The sequence below is a fragment of the Urocitellus parryii genome, chromosome 7, assembly GCF_045843805.1.
Source record: "Urocitellus parryii isolate mUroPar1 chromosome 7, mUroPar1.hap1, whole genome shotgun sequence".
In the NCBI taxonomy this organism is placed as follows: Eukaryota; Metazoa; Chordata; class Mammalia; order Rodentia; family Sciuridae; genus Urocitellus; species Urocitellus parryii.
The window spans coordinates 54,537,928-54,554,132 of NC_135537.1; the positions used below are offsets into that span (position 1 = coordinate 54,537,928).

Consider the following 16,205-nt stretch of genomic DNA (forward strand, 5'->3'; position numbering starts at 1 on the left):
ACTTGTCACTCAAAAGCTGAATTATTACTTTTCAAGGCTATTGAAGTAATCCTATCGAAGGCAACACAGTGCAAAGAATATTGCATTTCAAATAGAAGTGGTTTCTAATTCCCATTTGGCCACTTCATGGAGATATTAAAAGGGAAAAGTGACTCATTGAGCCTAAGTTTTGTCATTATCCTGTAAAGGGATAAGGAAATCTGCTTTTTAAACTATTGTATAAATGATCTGAGATAATACATGTTAAAAGTATTTTGTGATCTGTAAATGTACGCATAAATATAAGATTTTCATGTTTCATCAAGAAGACTAAAGTACCATTTGGGATGTTGAAGGCTAGATGAAATTTTGAGTTTCTCTTAAAACTAAAGCCCCACAAAACTAGAGCTGGAAGAGAGCTTACAAAAATGGTATCAAAATGCTGTGATTTACACAATGAAACTGAAGGTAAATTAAATTATAGCAATTAAAGATATCAAAGTATACCTATGCTGGTTAATGGACAAGAAGACCCCCGAAGCATTATTTTTTTCTTCCTTATCTTCTCCTTAAAACAATTTAGTGTCTAAAGGTTTATTCACTAAAAGTATGATAACGTTTGTTCCTGGTATTCTTCTGGACTCACAAACAACACAGATATAATAAAGTAAAAAAATAAAGATTCATATTCAAAACCTCATCAGATAGCATTGCATAAATATTATTTTGAGCTTTTTATCTTGAAATAATTTTGGAAGATGACCAGTAAAAATGATATTACTGCTAAAGTATTTGACATATGTCATAACTGTCACTACTACAAAAGCAGTATTTGTCATATGTGTAAGAAGTCATTTTAATGACTGTTGAATCCACATAATGATCATATATTTCTTTAATATTTTACAGTTTTCAAAGCATTTGAGGCACATTATAAAAAAGCCACATTACTGTTTCATTCAATATGAAACATCAGATTACAAATATTAACTTTAAAATAAGTCAATTCTCCAGAATGTCAGAGTGCACAGACATAATCATGTCAAATCATTGACCAATACACATTTTATGATTCTGAAAAGAGAATGATAGTGTCTTATAAAAATATATTTTTGCTAATACCTTTTCTTAACCTTTTACTGCTTTCAGATTCAGGCAGAATAGTTAAATATTATATAATCAACAGAAGTTAATTCTAATAAAGATTAATTTCAAAGTTCACATTACATAATATCATTAATACTTCAACCAACATTAAACAAATTCAAAGATTTTGATAAAATTTAGATAATAGTGAATAGAATAATTTTAATGTATTTACCAACAGTTCTTAAAAGCTACAAAGGCAATATTATTAATGACCTAATAGCTAAAGATGGAGTGCACTGCAAATTTACTTGAAATTGGGCACAAGAGCTTTTTAGAAAGAAAGGATCATCTTTGAATACTCATTCTCTTTGGGGCAGACACTGTGAATAATTTTTGCCAATTAGATATTAACTAGAGCTGGGGGTTGGCACATGACTGTAATCCCAGCTACTTGGAAGACAGAGGTAGGAGAATCTCCAGTTAGAGGCCAGCCTGGGCAATATAGTGAGACCTTGTCTAAACCAAAAAGACATTAACTGAACTCATGATTTCTTGGTCTCATACTGTTTTGTTTTGAGAAAAGGTTTAAATGATTTATAAGACTTAGAAACTATCAGTGTGATATTTCAACACATGCATATGATCTGCATTGATCAAATCAGGGTAATTAGCATTTCACCCTGAACTTCAAGTAAAATTTATAATTGTTAACTCAAAATATTTGAAACACAATTTCCACGACATTTTTTTCATAGTATAAGAACAATGTACATTCTAGAGGAAATTTTCAGAGAAAAACAAGTGCAAATAAGTAAATATGGCACATAATCATAGTACTTAGCATTAAATACTTCAAATATTTGGTGTATTTTTACTCATGTCTATCATCAGAAACAAATTATTTTTATTGGATATTTTTAACAAAAATTATTTAAAAATAAAAGCCTTTTTTTAAAAAAATAATGAACACCATGTTTAACTCCTATCTTAAAAATATGTTCAGAGCCCCTACAACAGCCCTCTCTAATACATTCTAAAATCTTCTCTGGATGTTTTCCACCACCTTGGAATTTGTGTTCATTTTCCCCCTAGTTACATTTTGACACTGTTATATAGGTATGCATTCTTAATCAGTACAGATTTATTTTGATATTTCAAGTAGTTTACAAATAGTGTACTGTATGAATCATTCTTCAAGTTGCTTGTTTTATTCATTCAAATGTGGGGTGTGATTTGTTAATGTAATTTTATTAATCATTTTAACTGCTATAGAGTGTTTCTTTGTATGAACATACCATCATTTTTATTAAAAAAAAAAAATCCCTCCGGAACTCTCACTAAATAAAAATCTCTGTTAAAGTGGCCAGTGGTATTTTTTGCTAATACATTTCTATCACTGCAAAGAAATGGAATTTGATGAGGTATGTTCTAATGGCCTCATTTCATTAACAAAGATCTTTAACAAGTAGAACAGTTTTTGCTTACATATTTAATTAAAAATATGTAGCCCTTGCATAATATTCTATATCTCATAGTTTGATTTAATTAAAATGTGCCTTTCTTGGTCTTTGGTTACCTGTAGAGACAAACTCCAAAGAAAGGAGAGAATTTAATTATCTAGATAAGCCTAGGTAACAAGACATTTTCATCAAAATCTTTCAGGAAAATAGTATTTTTGGAAATAATCCAGATATTATAGGATTGGTGGCTATGTGCTAAAATTAATTGAGTGCTTCTACAATTTTCCAATTTATTTTTAATTTGTGTAGAAAATCTAAACAGTCATATAAGCTTTATCTTAAAAAAATAACTACAAGACAAAAATTTCCATGTAAGAACAAAAGGTATGCTGAAGTTATTTTATTAATATGTTTTAATGAGAAACAAATGGGAAAGGTTTTGTTAGTTTCTGAATTGCCTTTTCTTTTCTTAACTGTTATATTACAAAAGCAGTAAAAGCAAGCAGAAATATATGTTAAACATACACTTAAAAATATACAATCTTATGTTTATTTTAGTCACTTTTCATTTCACAACCAAATAGAAATGTGCATATAATTTTAGAAATCATGTAACTGAAAAAGAAATCAAAATCCTGCTCAAATATATCCAAAATAATCATCACTCTTGAAAGCATGCCCAACTAATTTTAAAGGTGCATTATTGCCTGATTTAAAGGCAGACAGGGGCTATGGGGCCACATTCCATGACAGAGAGCCTCTTGAGACATCTTTGATCATTCTTTGTGATGCATAAAATATGTCACAGTTGTACTATAAAAGATATCAGCCATCAGGTAAGGCTGTCATTTGCTCTTGTAGTATTATATTGGAAAAATACGGCTTTTTCTTCCCCCCCTAGTTCTTGTATGGGATCACTGCTCATGAAAACATATCCTATTTAGTCTGTGTGCGACCATTATCATACTCCTGGTTTCCTTCAAAAGAAAGTAATCATAAATAAACATGCTAAAGAGAACAGAGCTGGTTCATACTTTGTTTCAACATTCACCCATTTCAAGAGTTGTTATAAGCTGTGAATATGTTAAGTACTGGTCTACATTAAAACTGAGTTCTGCAAAAGGACTGCATACTTCTCCAGAGAATAGTTGCTTTCATTTGATTTCTGTTATGCATACATCTTAGTTTACTTCAGAATCTGAACCTATGTCACAAATAATATTCATAACAAAAGAACAATAGCAGTAAGCTCTTTCCAAATGTTGCGTTCTTATTTCTCAGAGTCTCACATCTTTTTTAAATTATTTGTATGTGTGTATGTGTATGTGAGAACTGGCTTTGCTAACATTTAGGACAAAATAACTACAATGTGTGTGTGTGTGTGTGTGTGTGTGTGTGTGTGTGTGTGTGTGTGATGGCAGAAATGTCCATTAGATTTGTCTTTCAAGGATTAATACACATAAAATATTTTGATCTTACATCTGAATTAGATATGCATCATATTTTACTTAAATGGCAATGAGACTCACTTAAATAATTACTTGGGAAAAAGACTTATAAAATTGTTTAGAAAACTTGAAAATATTTTATGCTGAAATCCAACAGAAAGTGATTTTTTTTAACCTTTGAAGACTCTAATTACTGAAGATTTTTATTAAGTTTAATGACTTAATTGACTCCAAGAATGTTGGCAATATTTCCAAGACAGTTTGTCAATAGTATAATACAGACATATGAAAGAATTTACCTTTTATACATCAAAAGGCCAAACAAATAAGTGACATAAACTATGTTGAAATATGTGCTAAATCTGAACAACTGACAAGAGCTTTGCTTAAAGAATATAACTGTAGGTTTCAGACAGTTTTTGTATCTTTAATGTTTGTTGTCTTTTTAAGAGTAAAAAATTTTCAACTTATTCTATGTTTCAAAAGTACTTCTGCTTACATTTAACAATTCAGCAATTTATTTAATTTATAAATTGAGAAGGACGAACCTCTTTAATGGAGAAATAACATAAGGTATAACAGCCCGGATCGATTAAAGGCCTCCATCTGGTGCAAGTCTAGAAAAGTTGTTGCCATATGTTTGAACAGCACAGCAAAACTAACTGTTTTATACTGTCACCACCTCCAGATCTGTTTTATAAATTGCGTTTTGTTTTAATATATATATATATATGCACATATATATGAAAAATATCAGGTATAGTTTCATCTGTAGCTATTTGCTAAATTGAAAAGCAGACACTATATAAAATTTTTAAAAGGCCCTTGGTCTTCATGGCTCAGTGTGAAAAGCAGCTGATAAGTTTAAGTAACAGAAAAGAGAGAGACTTTGTTGTAAATTGTTTACTCAGTAATCTTTAAATCTTAAATGAATTTAGATGGTTCTATAATGATAGTTTGTGTGTGAGGATTATTTAAAAAGGTAGAATAATAATAAAAAAATCTTAAGGGAGAAAACTTCATACAATTCATGTGAATATTAAAGACTGGTAATATAAAAACATGTATTCAGTAGTCCTATTTTTAAAGGTAAAATTTCATAAAGATAGATTTAAAAATCAGAATATATGTTGCTGTTGGAAAAATAACATATCAGGTTCAAATGAAATTTAGGAATGTTAATCTCTTTTGCAGCTGCTATTTTTGTTTTATGGTATTTTTACAGCTGTTTTTAATTTCTTTTAAGAAATACTAAACCTTTAGGAGAATTCCCATGTGAATAACCCCAGTACAGATAATTGGTTTCATTGCAATTCAGATTATGAACATCATTTTTCAGTTGTTACTTTCAAACTATATACATAGCTAAATCTGTAAGCCATTTTCTTTATTCAGCTACTATCAAAAGGGGAAAAATCTGTCTAAAGCATCTCAGAGCCATACTCTTTATCTGATAGATTGTGATGTTTAAAAATATTTACCTTCCTCAATAGAACATTAATATATTCTATATAGTACATGCAGATGTAAGCTATAATTTTTATTTAGAAAAGCAAAACATCATAAATTATGAGAATTCTCTCAGAACTATGATTACTTTAATAAATTTCTGAATTGGCATTATCATGTGATTTTATTTCTATTTGTAACATCTCTTCTTTGATTAATTCTTGCTATAGAAGGTATGTCTTCATTTAGAAGCATCCTTGATTAGGAGCCACACCTATACCATGCAGTTTTTAATAGAAGCCACCCTTCCTATGCAAGCCGCAGGGGAAAGTAATTAAATTTAATAGAAGCCGTCTTTGTTTTATAGCCACCCTCAATTTAAAGCCACAGGGGTAAGTAATTAAATTTAATAGAAGCCATAGCTTCTAAACAAAGATATACAGTATCAGTTAGGTATGCAGAGGTATAGAAATAAGACATACTCTACCTTTGGAGTTGTGAAGAGTATGCATTTACGTGAAGCAATGATAAAAATTGTAAAAGTTCAAGAAATACTTTTCTTTAAGTGATTCAAAATGGGTGGAGAAACTGTAGTTGTCACCCTGCAATTTTTAAAGAGTAATAAGAGAGGTGGAGCTGCTAGATGTCCTTTTTAAACCACAATAGCTTGGACAATTGCCTGCTGTGCATACTGGTCCTTCTAGTATCAGCTGGACCAGTTCAACATATAATGGCTTAGATGGGTTCCTAGAAATTCATGGAAATGATTTGGAAATGTTTGTGTTTCTTCATTCTAGATTGGGGCTAATGTTCTTATTGATGTTGTTATATTTTTTACTTGTTTTTTAAGTTATTGTGACCATAAATCCTCAATTAATTTTCCCTGACTGTAGTCAATGACTTGTAAAACCTGGACCAAGACTAGAAGCAACATTTGAGTGGTTAATTTGAGCTTCATTCTGGGGAATGTTTTGGCAGGCTGTCCTTAAGCATTTTATGTTGGACATGCAAAGAGGCTTAGGAGGAAGTATTCTGGAATTCACATTGGCCATGAAAATTTTTGAGGCTCTTTACCCCAAAGTAGTATGTGCCATGTAATCAGTTTTAATTCCAATTTTTATTTTGAGCTTTAATACTGCTTTTAAAATTCCAAATGCTCAATGCATTTGGAACATGTTTAATCTTTATTTGTCATAAATGGTGCTTTAAAAATGCATAAGCCTCACATAGGGAAAAAGCCCCCAATGGAAACTAAACAGCTGGTAGCATATCCAGTGATATTCTAAGTTCATTGCCTTTAAACGATAGTTCATAGTTACTTAAAAAAAATAGAAGAAGATAGACTCTGATATTTGGCAGCCCAGATGGTAAAAGACAATAAGAGCTGTCATAGGCATATGGTGCACAGAGAATATACCCTGTGTGTTAGTAGAGAAATTTTTTTTAAGTAGCATGTGAGTACAACATGGATCTTGACTAGACAGAATAAAAATGATGCCCTAAGAAAGTCTATATGGGAAAAAATATAAACACAGGTGGATTATAACATGCAAATTTAGTGTATCTAAGTTGGTTATTATTGTTTTTTATTCTGAACACATGTGCAAATTTATGTCTTTTGATTTATCAGTAGAAAATGTATTCTTGTAACTAATGGCTGTTATTTAAACTAACTTAAAGATTACTCTTCCTATATGTATATAATAATAAATTCTTTGCAATGAAATTGATTTGCCTCATGTCAATGAAATAATGTGCATTCTTTTCAGTTGAAAAAATTTTAAACATCACCATATTTAATGTAGAATTACAATTGTCTTTTAATTAAAGAAACAAAGTATCATTGTGGTATTTTTTTCCCCCAAGTTTGTGATTGTCTCATTTAAGTACATATAAGATTTCTTTTTCAAGGTTCAAAACAGTCAGTGTTAAATGTGCGACCTTATCAGACTTTCTTATCATTATCTCACTTTAACCGAGAAATTGTTTCATATTTGTATTCCACTTTTCCTTTTTATCACCTTTTAAAATCAGACTCAGGAATGAGCCTTCCACTTTTCTATCAATTTCTTTCAATCAAGATTTTCCTCCTGTTTGGATTATTGAAACAGAGAATACTTTCACAGCTTTTTTTTTATTCTCTTGTCCTTGAGGCAAACCAATAACCCTTTTCAGGTTTTCTAAGGGGATTCTAATGTTATTAGAAAGGGAAAAAAATTATAAAGTCTCTGTTCCTGCCATTGTTTTCATGAGGGTTCTTTTGTTTTCTAGCTTGACTCCACAGTTCAGGCAAATCATTGATCCTATACAAATCAACTTATTTGGATGATGCAATCACAGTTATTTGAAATTGCTTATATTGAATCACATAACCCACCTACTAAAAAATATAAAAGCAATTACTGTGTTTTTACATTCTCAGAGAGCTAGAAGTGACAGAATTCCTATTTTCTTTCCATAGTCACTGACATACATCTGGAAAGTTCTCAAAGTTTCTGGTACATGTAATGAGAGGAAGTGTTTTTAAGGTCACTCCAAACCCACATTTAATATGACAAATATCTGTTATTTCTGATGAAACATTGTCTGATATATTTGTGCAAAATTTTTCAATTATTACTAAAATCCATTTATATCATATATTTACTATTTAAAACCTTGAATTAAAAATATTTTGGTTTTCATCAATGGCATTAGAAGCCTATTTCAAAAACAAAAGATCCAGGATGTTGAAGAATTTGAGAATAACATGTTATGTTTTTTCAAGACATATGTGTTAACCCTGTTTTTCTCATTTTATATATATATATATATATATATATATATATATATATATACACACACACACACACACACACACACACACACACGTATGCATACACACTTATACACATTTAAAACTGATTTCTTCATTTGCTGATTGTGGGAGAAATAGAAGTTGTAGTAATTCCATGCACTAAGAGAATTTGAACTATACAATTTAGTGAGTTTATCTGAAACAATATGACAGAGCTTAACTATAATTACCATAATGTTCTCAGCTTAATGGAAGGGGCAGAAATGTGGTTAGAGTATGGCTAAACCTAAAGACTAGCAAACTAGGAATGGAAAAGAGGTAAAGAAAGCTTTGGACTCACTACTCCCTCATTAAAGGTGGTGACGACAAGCCCAGCATCTTTTTTTTTTTTAAATTTTAATTTTACTTATTTATTTATTTTTTCAATGACAATGGAGGATTGGGAGAGAAGAGATAAAGCACAAACAAGATTACCAGCTGGGGTGACAGCAGATCTTCCTATATTCCTCTGGGCACCTGTCTGGGGACAGCAATTTTCGTACACTAAGAGTTTTTAATAAATAAGGCATGCACATATGGAGGCCGACCAGAACCAAGATTGTCAGTACAAATGTTTTGAAGTTCTATTCTACAAAATAACTTATATATAGCCTCTTATAAAACGACTCTTTTTTGATGTGTTTTTTGGAAGCCTGCATATTTAGTTCTTAGGTAAACATCATTACACCAATCTCCATTTTTAAAGACTGGTATTTTATTGAGATTAAGAACTATTTTGAAAACTTATGACATCAATCCAATGGTAAATATCGTGTTTTAATTTTTTATATATGATTGTGTCATGCAATATTCTATTTAGTTTGAAAAATAATGATATTGGAATGAAACAATGAAGCATTCTGGACATCAAGAAAAGATTAAATCATAATTAGTATAGTTGTATTTTGTATATTTTATTTTCTTATTTATTTTCCTTAAAAATAATTTTTGCCCATTTTGATATGCTCATTCACAATCCTCTTCCCTAGGCTCTCTCATTTACTGAATTTGCAACATTTTCTTTTCAATACCATGAACAACTAATCTGTTATTTCCTGACTATAAATTAATGTAATTTTTTTCCCTGTAGTTAAAAACTCAGGTGAAATATGCTCTTAGACTTCTAAATGAAGATTATAGTATTGTTAACTACAAGTGCAATGTTATACAGCAGATCTCTAGGACTTGTCCATCTTGGATAACTGCAGTTCTATACCATTGAACAAATCCTCTTTTCTTCCTCCTGCAAGTCTCTGATGATTCCATTCTACTTTCTGCTTCAGTGAGTTTCATTACTTTAATACTTATGGATTCAAGCAGAATCTGTCATTTTGTCTTTACTTCATTAATGATAATATCTTCATCCAAGTTGCAGCACACAGGATGTCTTGTCTTCTTTAAGGCTGGCTATTATTCCATTGTGTATATATATATATATATATATATATATATATATATATATATATATATCTTATTTTCTTTGCCCATTCTGATGATGGATATTTAAGTTATTTCAACCACTTGGCTATTGTGAATAATGCTAGAGTGAGTGAACTGATAAGTCCAAAGATCTCTTCCAGATATCTATTTCAATTCTTTGAACAAATACACAGAAATAGGATTATTGGATCATCTGATATTTCTATTTTAGTTACTTGAGTAACCTGCATATTGGTTTCATAGTGGCCATACCATTTCCCATGTTACCCCAACAATAGTACCTAACAATTTCAATTTCTATGCCTCCTTCCTAGCGCATATGCTATTTTGGTTTGTTTTTTCTTTTAGTATTAGCTTTTATGGTAGATGTGAGATACTATTTTTAATTGTGGTTTTGATGTTTGTTTCCGGACAATTAGTGATTTTCAGTGTTTTTCCACATTGTGATTTTATGCCTGCTTTACAGAAATATCTGTTCAAGACCTTTGCTGAGTTTTTAATCAGGTAATTATTTATTTTGCTATGAGCTGTAGGAGGTTCTCATTTCCTGAATATTAATCCCTTCATCCACTTTTTTTTTTGTTTGCAAGTATTTTCTCCCATCATATAGCTCGTCTCTTAACTCTGTTAATTGTTTCATATGCTGTCCAAACCTTTTGATTTTAGGTAGTCTCTTCAGAGGTTTCATATTTAATGGCCAAGATAAGTGTCATGGGACTTTTCCTACATTATTTCTTCTTTTTTAATATAGTTTTAGGTTTTATGTTTATGTCTTTAATCCTTTCTGAATTAATTTTTTTTTCATACAACACAATGGTAAATTTCATGCTTTTACATGCAGATATCCAGTTTTCTCAACTATATTTGCTGAAAAATTTAGGCTTTCTCTAATCTCTTTTCTTGTTACCCTCATCTAAGATCAGTTGTCAGTATGTGCAGTTTATTTCTGGACTTTCTGCTTGTTTTCATTGCTCTATATATCAGGTGTTGTTTTTTTTGTTTGTTTGTTTTGTGTGTGTGTTTGTTTATTTTGTTTTTTACCAATATCAGACTGTTTTGATCACTAAAGTTTTGTAAGATGTATTAAAATTAGGAAGTACAAAGCCACCAACTTTGTTCTTCATTCATAAGATTGCTTTGAGTATGCAGGATCATCTTGGTTTCATACGAATTTTAGGATTTTTTGTTCTATTTCTACAAAAATATCATTGGAATTTTGTAGTGATTGCATTGAAACTGTAGATCACTCTGTTATATTTTAAATAATTATTGATTTTACCAAAGACTATTGCCAATTTGTTTGTCTTTCTGCCTTATGAGTTCCTTAGCCTCTCCTTTCCTTTTCTTTTCTTCCTTTATAGTTCATTGATTTTTTTCAAGTGCCATGCTTTCATTTCTTTCTCACTCCTGTTTTCATTGTCTTACGTGTGTGTGTGTGTGTGTGTGTGTGTGTGCGTGTGTGTGTGTTTGTGGTTACCAAGAAGCTTATAAAAAATATCATATCATAATAAAAAACTGCTCTAAGATGGTATTTCAATTTCTTACTTCTTCTTACAATTTCTTACTGATATCACAAATTATACACGTTGTGGTATGTTCATTAACATTTGGATACTTACAGTTACCTCAAATACTTCTGTATTTTAATTCCTATACCAAAATTAAAAGTCATTTCATAGGCCACCATAGCAGTATTCCAATATTCTGTATTTGTGAACACATTTACCTTTATCAGTATATACTATACAAAAGCCTATACTTTCATAAGATTTTGAGGTGCTGTATTGTCTTTTTGTTTCAACTATTTCAATTCTATGCGAACAGTTGCTATAAGACAAATATAGTGGTGATAAACTCCCTAAGCTATTGTCTATCTGGGAAAGTTGGAAAGTTTTTCTCTTGTTCACCTTGGACAGTTTTGCTCAATATAATACTGTTGGCTGGCAGTGTTTTCTTTCAGCACTTTGAATATATCATTTCACTATTCCCTCCTTGCCTGCAGTTTCAACGGAAAAATATGCTGATAGTCCTATGGAAGTTCCCTTGCACATGACAAGTTTTGTTTTGCTGCTTTTGAAATTATTTGGCTTTGATTATGGCGATTTCATTATAATGTGTCTCCTAGAATACTTCTTTCGTTAATCTTGGGGCTTCTTGATTCGTTGGGCTTCTTGATCCTAAATACTCACTTTCTTCTCTAGTTTTTAGAGATTTTGACCATCATTTTAAAAATAAGATTTCTTCCCCTTTCTCTCTCCTAGAATTCTCACTTCATGTATATTTTGCACTTTGTATTCCATTAATTCTTAAAACATTCTTATCTTTCATTATTTTATTTCTTTTTGCTTCTGTGACTAGATAATTTCAAATGCCCTGTCTTCAAGTTCACCGATTCTTTTTTTTCTACTTGCTCACCTGCTGCTGGACTCTGAGCGAATTTTTCTGTTCAGACATTACAATCTAACTCCAAATATTCTGCTTATTCTTCTTAATGTTTATATTAGTGTTATAGCTTTACATGATAGTGGGATTGATTTTGACACAATCACATATGTATGGAATATAATTTGCTCCTTTTCAATCTCAGTATCTCTTTCCCTTCCTCCTCCCCTGTTCCTCTTCCTCTACTCCATAGGTCTTCCTTCTGTTTATTTATTATTCTAATTGATGCTTTATAGATATACATAAAGGTGAAATTCTCTGGGGATATATTCATGTATATACACAGCATAATTTGGTCAATGTAGTTCCACAATCCCTCCCTTTTTACATCCCCATCCCCACCTCCTCATCTCTCTGTTCAAATTCTCATTTTGTTCATGCCTCATTTTCCTGAGATTGTTTGCCATCTTTGATTGTTTTGAATACTATTTTGAGCAATTCTCATGCCTTCATTTCATTAGGGTCATTTTCTGGAAATGTATTTTATTACTTTGATTGGGCATTGTTATGGTTTGGATATAAGGTGCCCTCAAAAAATTCATATGTGAGGCAATATAAGGATGTTCAGATGTGAAGTGATAGAATTGTGAGAACCTTATCCTAATGAGTGGATTAATCCACTGGAATGGATTAACTGGGTGGAAACTGGTTTTGGAGGAAGGAGGTCACTCAAGGGTGGCAGGCCTTTGGAGTTTATATTTTGTCCTGATAACTTATTGTCTCTCTCTGCTTCTTTTTTTTTTTTTTATCACAGTCTGTGCAGCTTTTATTTCAATCAGGAAGTAATCAAATAAATCTATATACAGTCTAAAAACAGTAGAAAAGGTAAGTAAAAAGGCCCATACTCCAGATGGGGTGGGGACAAAGGGTTGGCTGGGCAAGCGTCGTACCTGGCACCCAGAGAAGAGCCTGGGTGTTGCCCTAACCACAATGAGACAGGGCCGAGTTGAGTAGAGGGAGGTTCACGGAGTGAGGGCAGGGAGGGCACTGCCTGGACACATAACTCTGTCTGCTCCTACAGGGCAGGAAGAAGCTCCAGGGCCATCCCGTGTTGCCAGCTTGGAGTAAAGGCCTGGCCTGAATTCTGTTAGCATGTCCAAACCTTCACAGTGCTATCCACAGCTCCTGAGAAGAGCCGGCCCCGGGACACAGCCAATGCAGTCACACTACCCTGGTGGCGCAGTAGGGTCTGGGTGCAGATCATGTTATCCATACTCCAGACCCTGAGGGACCGGTCGTAGGACGCACTGAAGACTTTGGTCTGGTCTGGTGTCGAGATGACTGCCAGGGCATATTCGGTTCCCACATGGCCTGTTAGGGTCCGCACCTGCTCCTTGGACTCGATGTCCCATACGTGGATGAGGTTCTCATAGGTGCCACAGACAATGTGGTGATTCGTCACAGCGATGGAGTAGACACTGCCACCAGATGTCTGTAGGACGTGGATGCAGTCGAGGGTCCGGATGTCCCAGATCTTGATTGTTGGTAGGAGCCACTGTACAAGTAGCTCTGGGCTGCCACCAGGGCCCGCACCCAGTGGTTGAGGCCTGTGAGCTCCTTCTTCAACTTTAGTTCAGTACCCACGATGTCCCAGACCTTAATGGCCTTCAGGGAGCCACTGAAGAGCATGTTGTGAGAGGACACAAGTGTGCACACAGGGTTGTCATGGGCCCGGATGGTGTTCACCTTCTGCAGGTTCTGGATGTCCCACACAATGATAGTGCAATCTGCAGAGCCACTATAGAGCTTGCACCCCTGGATGCAGAGAGCTAGCACAATGCCGTCATGGCCCTCTAGCGTCTTCTGGCATTTGTAGGTGGTACAGGTGTCCCATACCTTGATGGTCTTGTCAGAGGAACCACTGAAGAGTAGGTCACCCATGAAGTAGACACAGAGACACCAGACAGGGCCCTGGTGGCCCACAAAGGTCCCTTTGCACTTGAAGATCTGCTGAGGGTCATAGGATCCTAGGATGCCCATGTTCAGCCTTGCATTGATGTGGGACAGCTCATCATTCAACATGGATGCATCCCTCTGGAACTCCATGAGGTCCTCACTGAGTTTGCTCTGATTTTCATCCAGGACATCAAACTTGAGCTCGAGGCTCTTCTCTAGCTGGTCAATCTTCTCAGAGAGCTTGCCCAGCATGGAGCGCAGGAAGGCTATCTCCTGGTCCTTTTGTGCCAGGGCCACATGCATCTCATGGAAGCAGTCATCTGTCTGCTGCAAGAACTCCTTCAGGCCCTCAAACCTGCATGTCTCTAGATGTGTCTCATATGTGTCCTGGTTCCCGATGAAGGTGCACCCGTACTTGGAGTGAGGACACTTGATGTGCTCGCATTCTTTGAGGTGGGCTTCCAGGTTCATCTTGAGGAGGGGTGGGCAGCTAGGATTGTTGGGGCAGTGCACAGGCCTGTAGTCACAGCTGCCCTCGTGATCCTTTCGGGCACTAAGCTTGATGGTGAAGGGGCACCCCCGGGGGTTCACCTCGAAGACACTGGGCTTCCCTGCACCCACCACAAGGCAGCCGTGCCTGCAGTGGATGAAGAGCTCCCCAATTTGTTCGGCCACTGCGATGTTGTTCACCACCACTGTCAGCTTGGCATTGTCCACAGGACACTTCTCTGACTTCAAGGCGCATCTTCTACAGAACGTGTGCCCACAGGTGGTGATCACAGGGTCCTTGAATACACCACAGCAGAGTTGGCAGCACAACTTCACCGAGGGCTGCTCAGCAAATACCAGTGGCTCCGGCTCCTCTTCTTCCTCAGGCAGTGAGAACGTGGAGCGCAAGGACATGCTGGACTCAGAATGCAGGGAGCGGACGGAGATGGCCGAGTCAGAGCGACGAGGGGTGCTGATGGGGGGCATGGTGTCCTCCTCATCCCGTGGGGAGTAGGCGAGGGTGCTGGAAGAGGAAGATGTTCTGCGGTGCTGCTTGTAAGTACTGGTCCCATTGGCTTTCGTGATGGTGGTGACTGCCGAGAAGGCGGGTCCAAAGGTTGTTTCCATTCTGGTCTAGGAGAAAAGGAGGAGCCTTGGCCCCGGTGCTGAGGTCTGGGGAGGGAAGGTTGGCAGGACCCCCAGAGAAGCGGTTGTAGCGGGCGCTCTTGCCTGAGCTCATGCTCTAGAGAGGCATCCAGGGTCCTTGGGCAGCGTTCCCCGCCCGCGGCTGCCCGGGAGCGGCAGCGCCATCCGCTCGCTTCATCGTGCCCCCGCGGCCATCGGCGGGGAAAGGCTCTCTCTGCTTCTTGGTTGTGTTGTCTTGAGCTATTTTCCTCTGCTCAGCTATGTTCTGCTTCACCTAAAACAGAGAGCTGAATAGTCCTCTGATTGTGGACTGAACTTCTGAAGTGGAGAATGAAAATAAATTATTCCTCCTCTAAGTTTTTCTTCTCAGGTCATTGGTTAAAAGTGAGGCAAAGCTAATACAGACACTTCCTCTTCATTTCCTTATATCACTGTGTTGTTATTCAAAAATTAGATAAATGAACTCATCTCTCTCATTCTTCATGGATTGGCTTTATACAAGCAAAGTCCACCAATCAGTTTCACTAGAGATTTGGGGAACTTTAAAATCTTTCTGATGGATGAGTTCACTCTGGAGTTTTGTGTGTTGATTCTATATTTAAGGAATATGTCATTTTTTTTTTTTGTTGTTCAGAAACTGATAATCTCTTGATCTTTCTTTCTAGTGCCTCTATGCTACCAAGATACCACTGGTCCTCTGGAGCAGTAGCACTCTAACAAAATCTCAATGTCCTCCAGTGTCAGGAATATTCTCTGTCTTATCAGTGCTTTGAAACAGACAGCAGAGAAACCAATGCCTGATGCAGACTCTTGGAAACCCAAAATATTTGATCAATATTCTCTTCTTTTCCTTCCTGAGGGAGAAGTTATGTTAGCCTCTGTGTGCTGTGCCATGTATTCTCAGAAGCATCAGCATGATGCTCAGCTCATCTGTTCTCAGCATTCCCAAGCACCTAGAATGTGCAGGTCGTAGGATTATCCTAGAGAAGCCAGACAGAATCAGTCCCTTGTGTAGGCCTCTATCTCTTTCCA

At 35.2% G+C, this 16,205-nt stretch overlaps 1 pseudogene across 1 annotated transcript; it reads right to left on the reverse strand.

The window, feature by feature from the left end:
- Positions 1 to 12,906: 12,906 nt before the first annotated feature.
- LOC113179072 (E3 ubiquitin-protein ligase TRAF7 pseudogene) lies at positions 12,907 to 15,375 on the reverse strand (annotated as a pseudogene). Its single transcript, XR_013343931.1, has 2 exons — positions 15,258 to 15,375; positions 12,907 to 15,161 (listed from the first exon to the last, which is right to left on the reverse strand). The product of XR_013343931.1 is annotated as an E3 ubiquitin-protein ligase TRAF7 pseudogene (transcript).
- Positions 15,376 to 16,205: the final 830 nt, after the last annotated feature.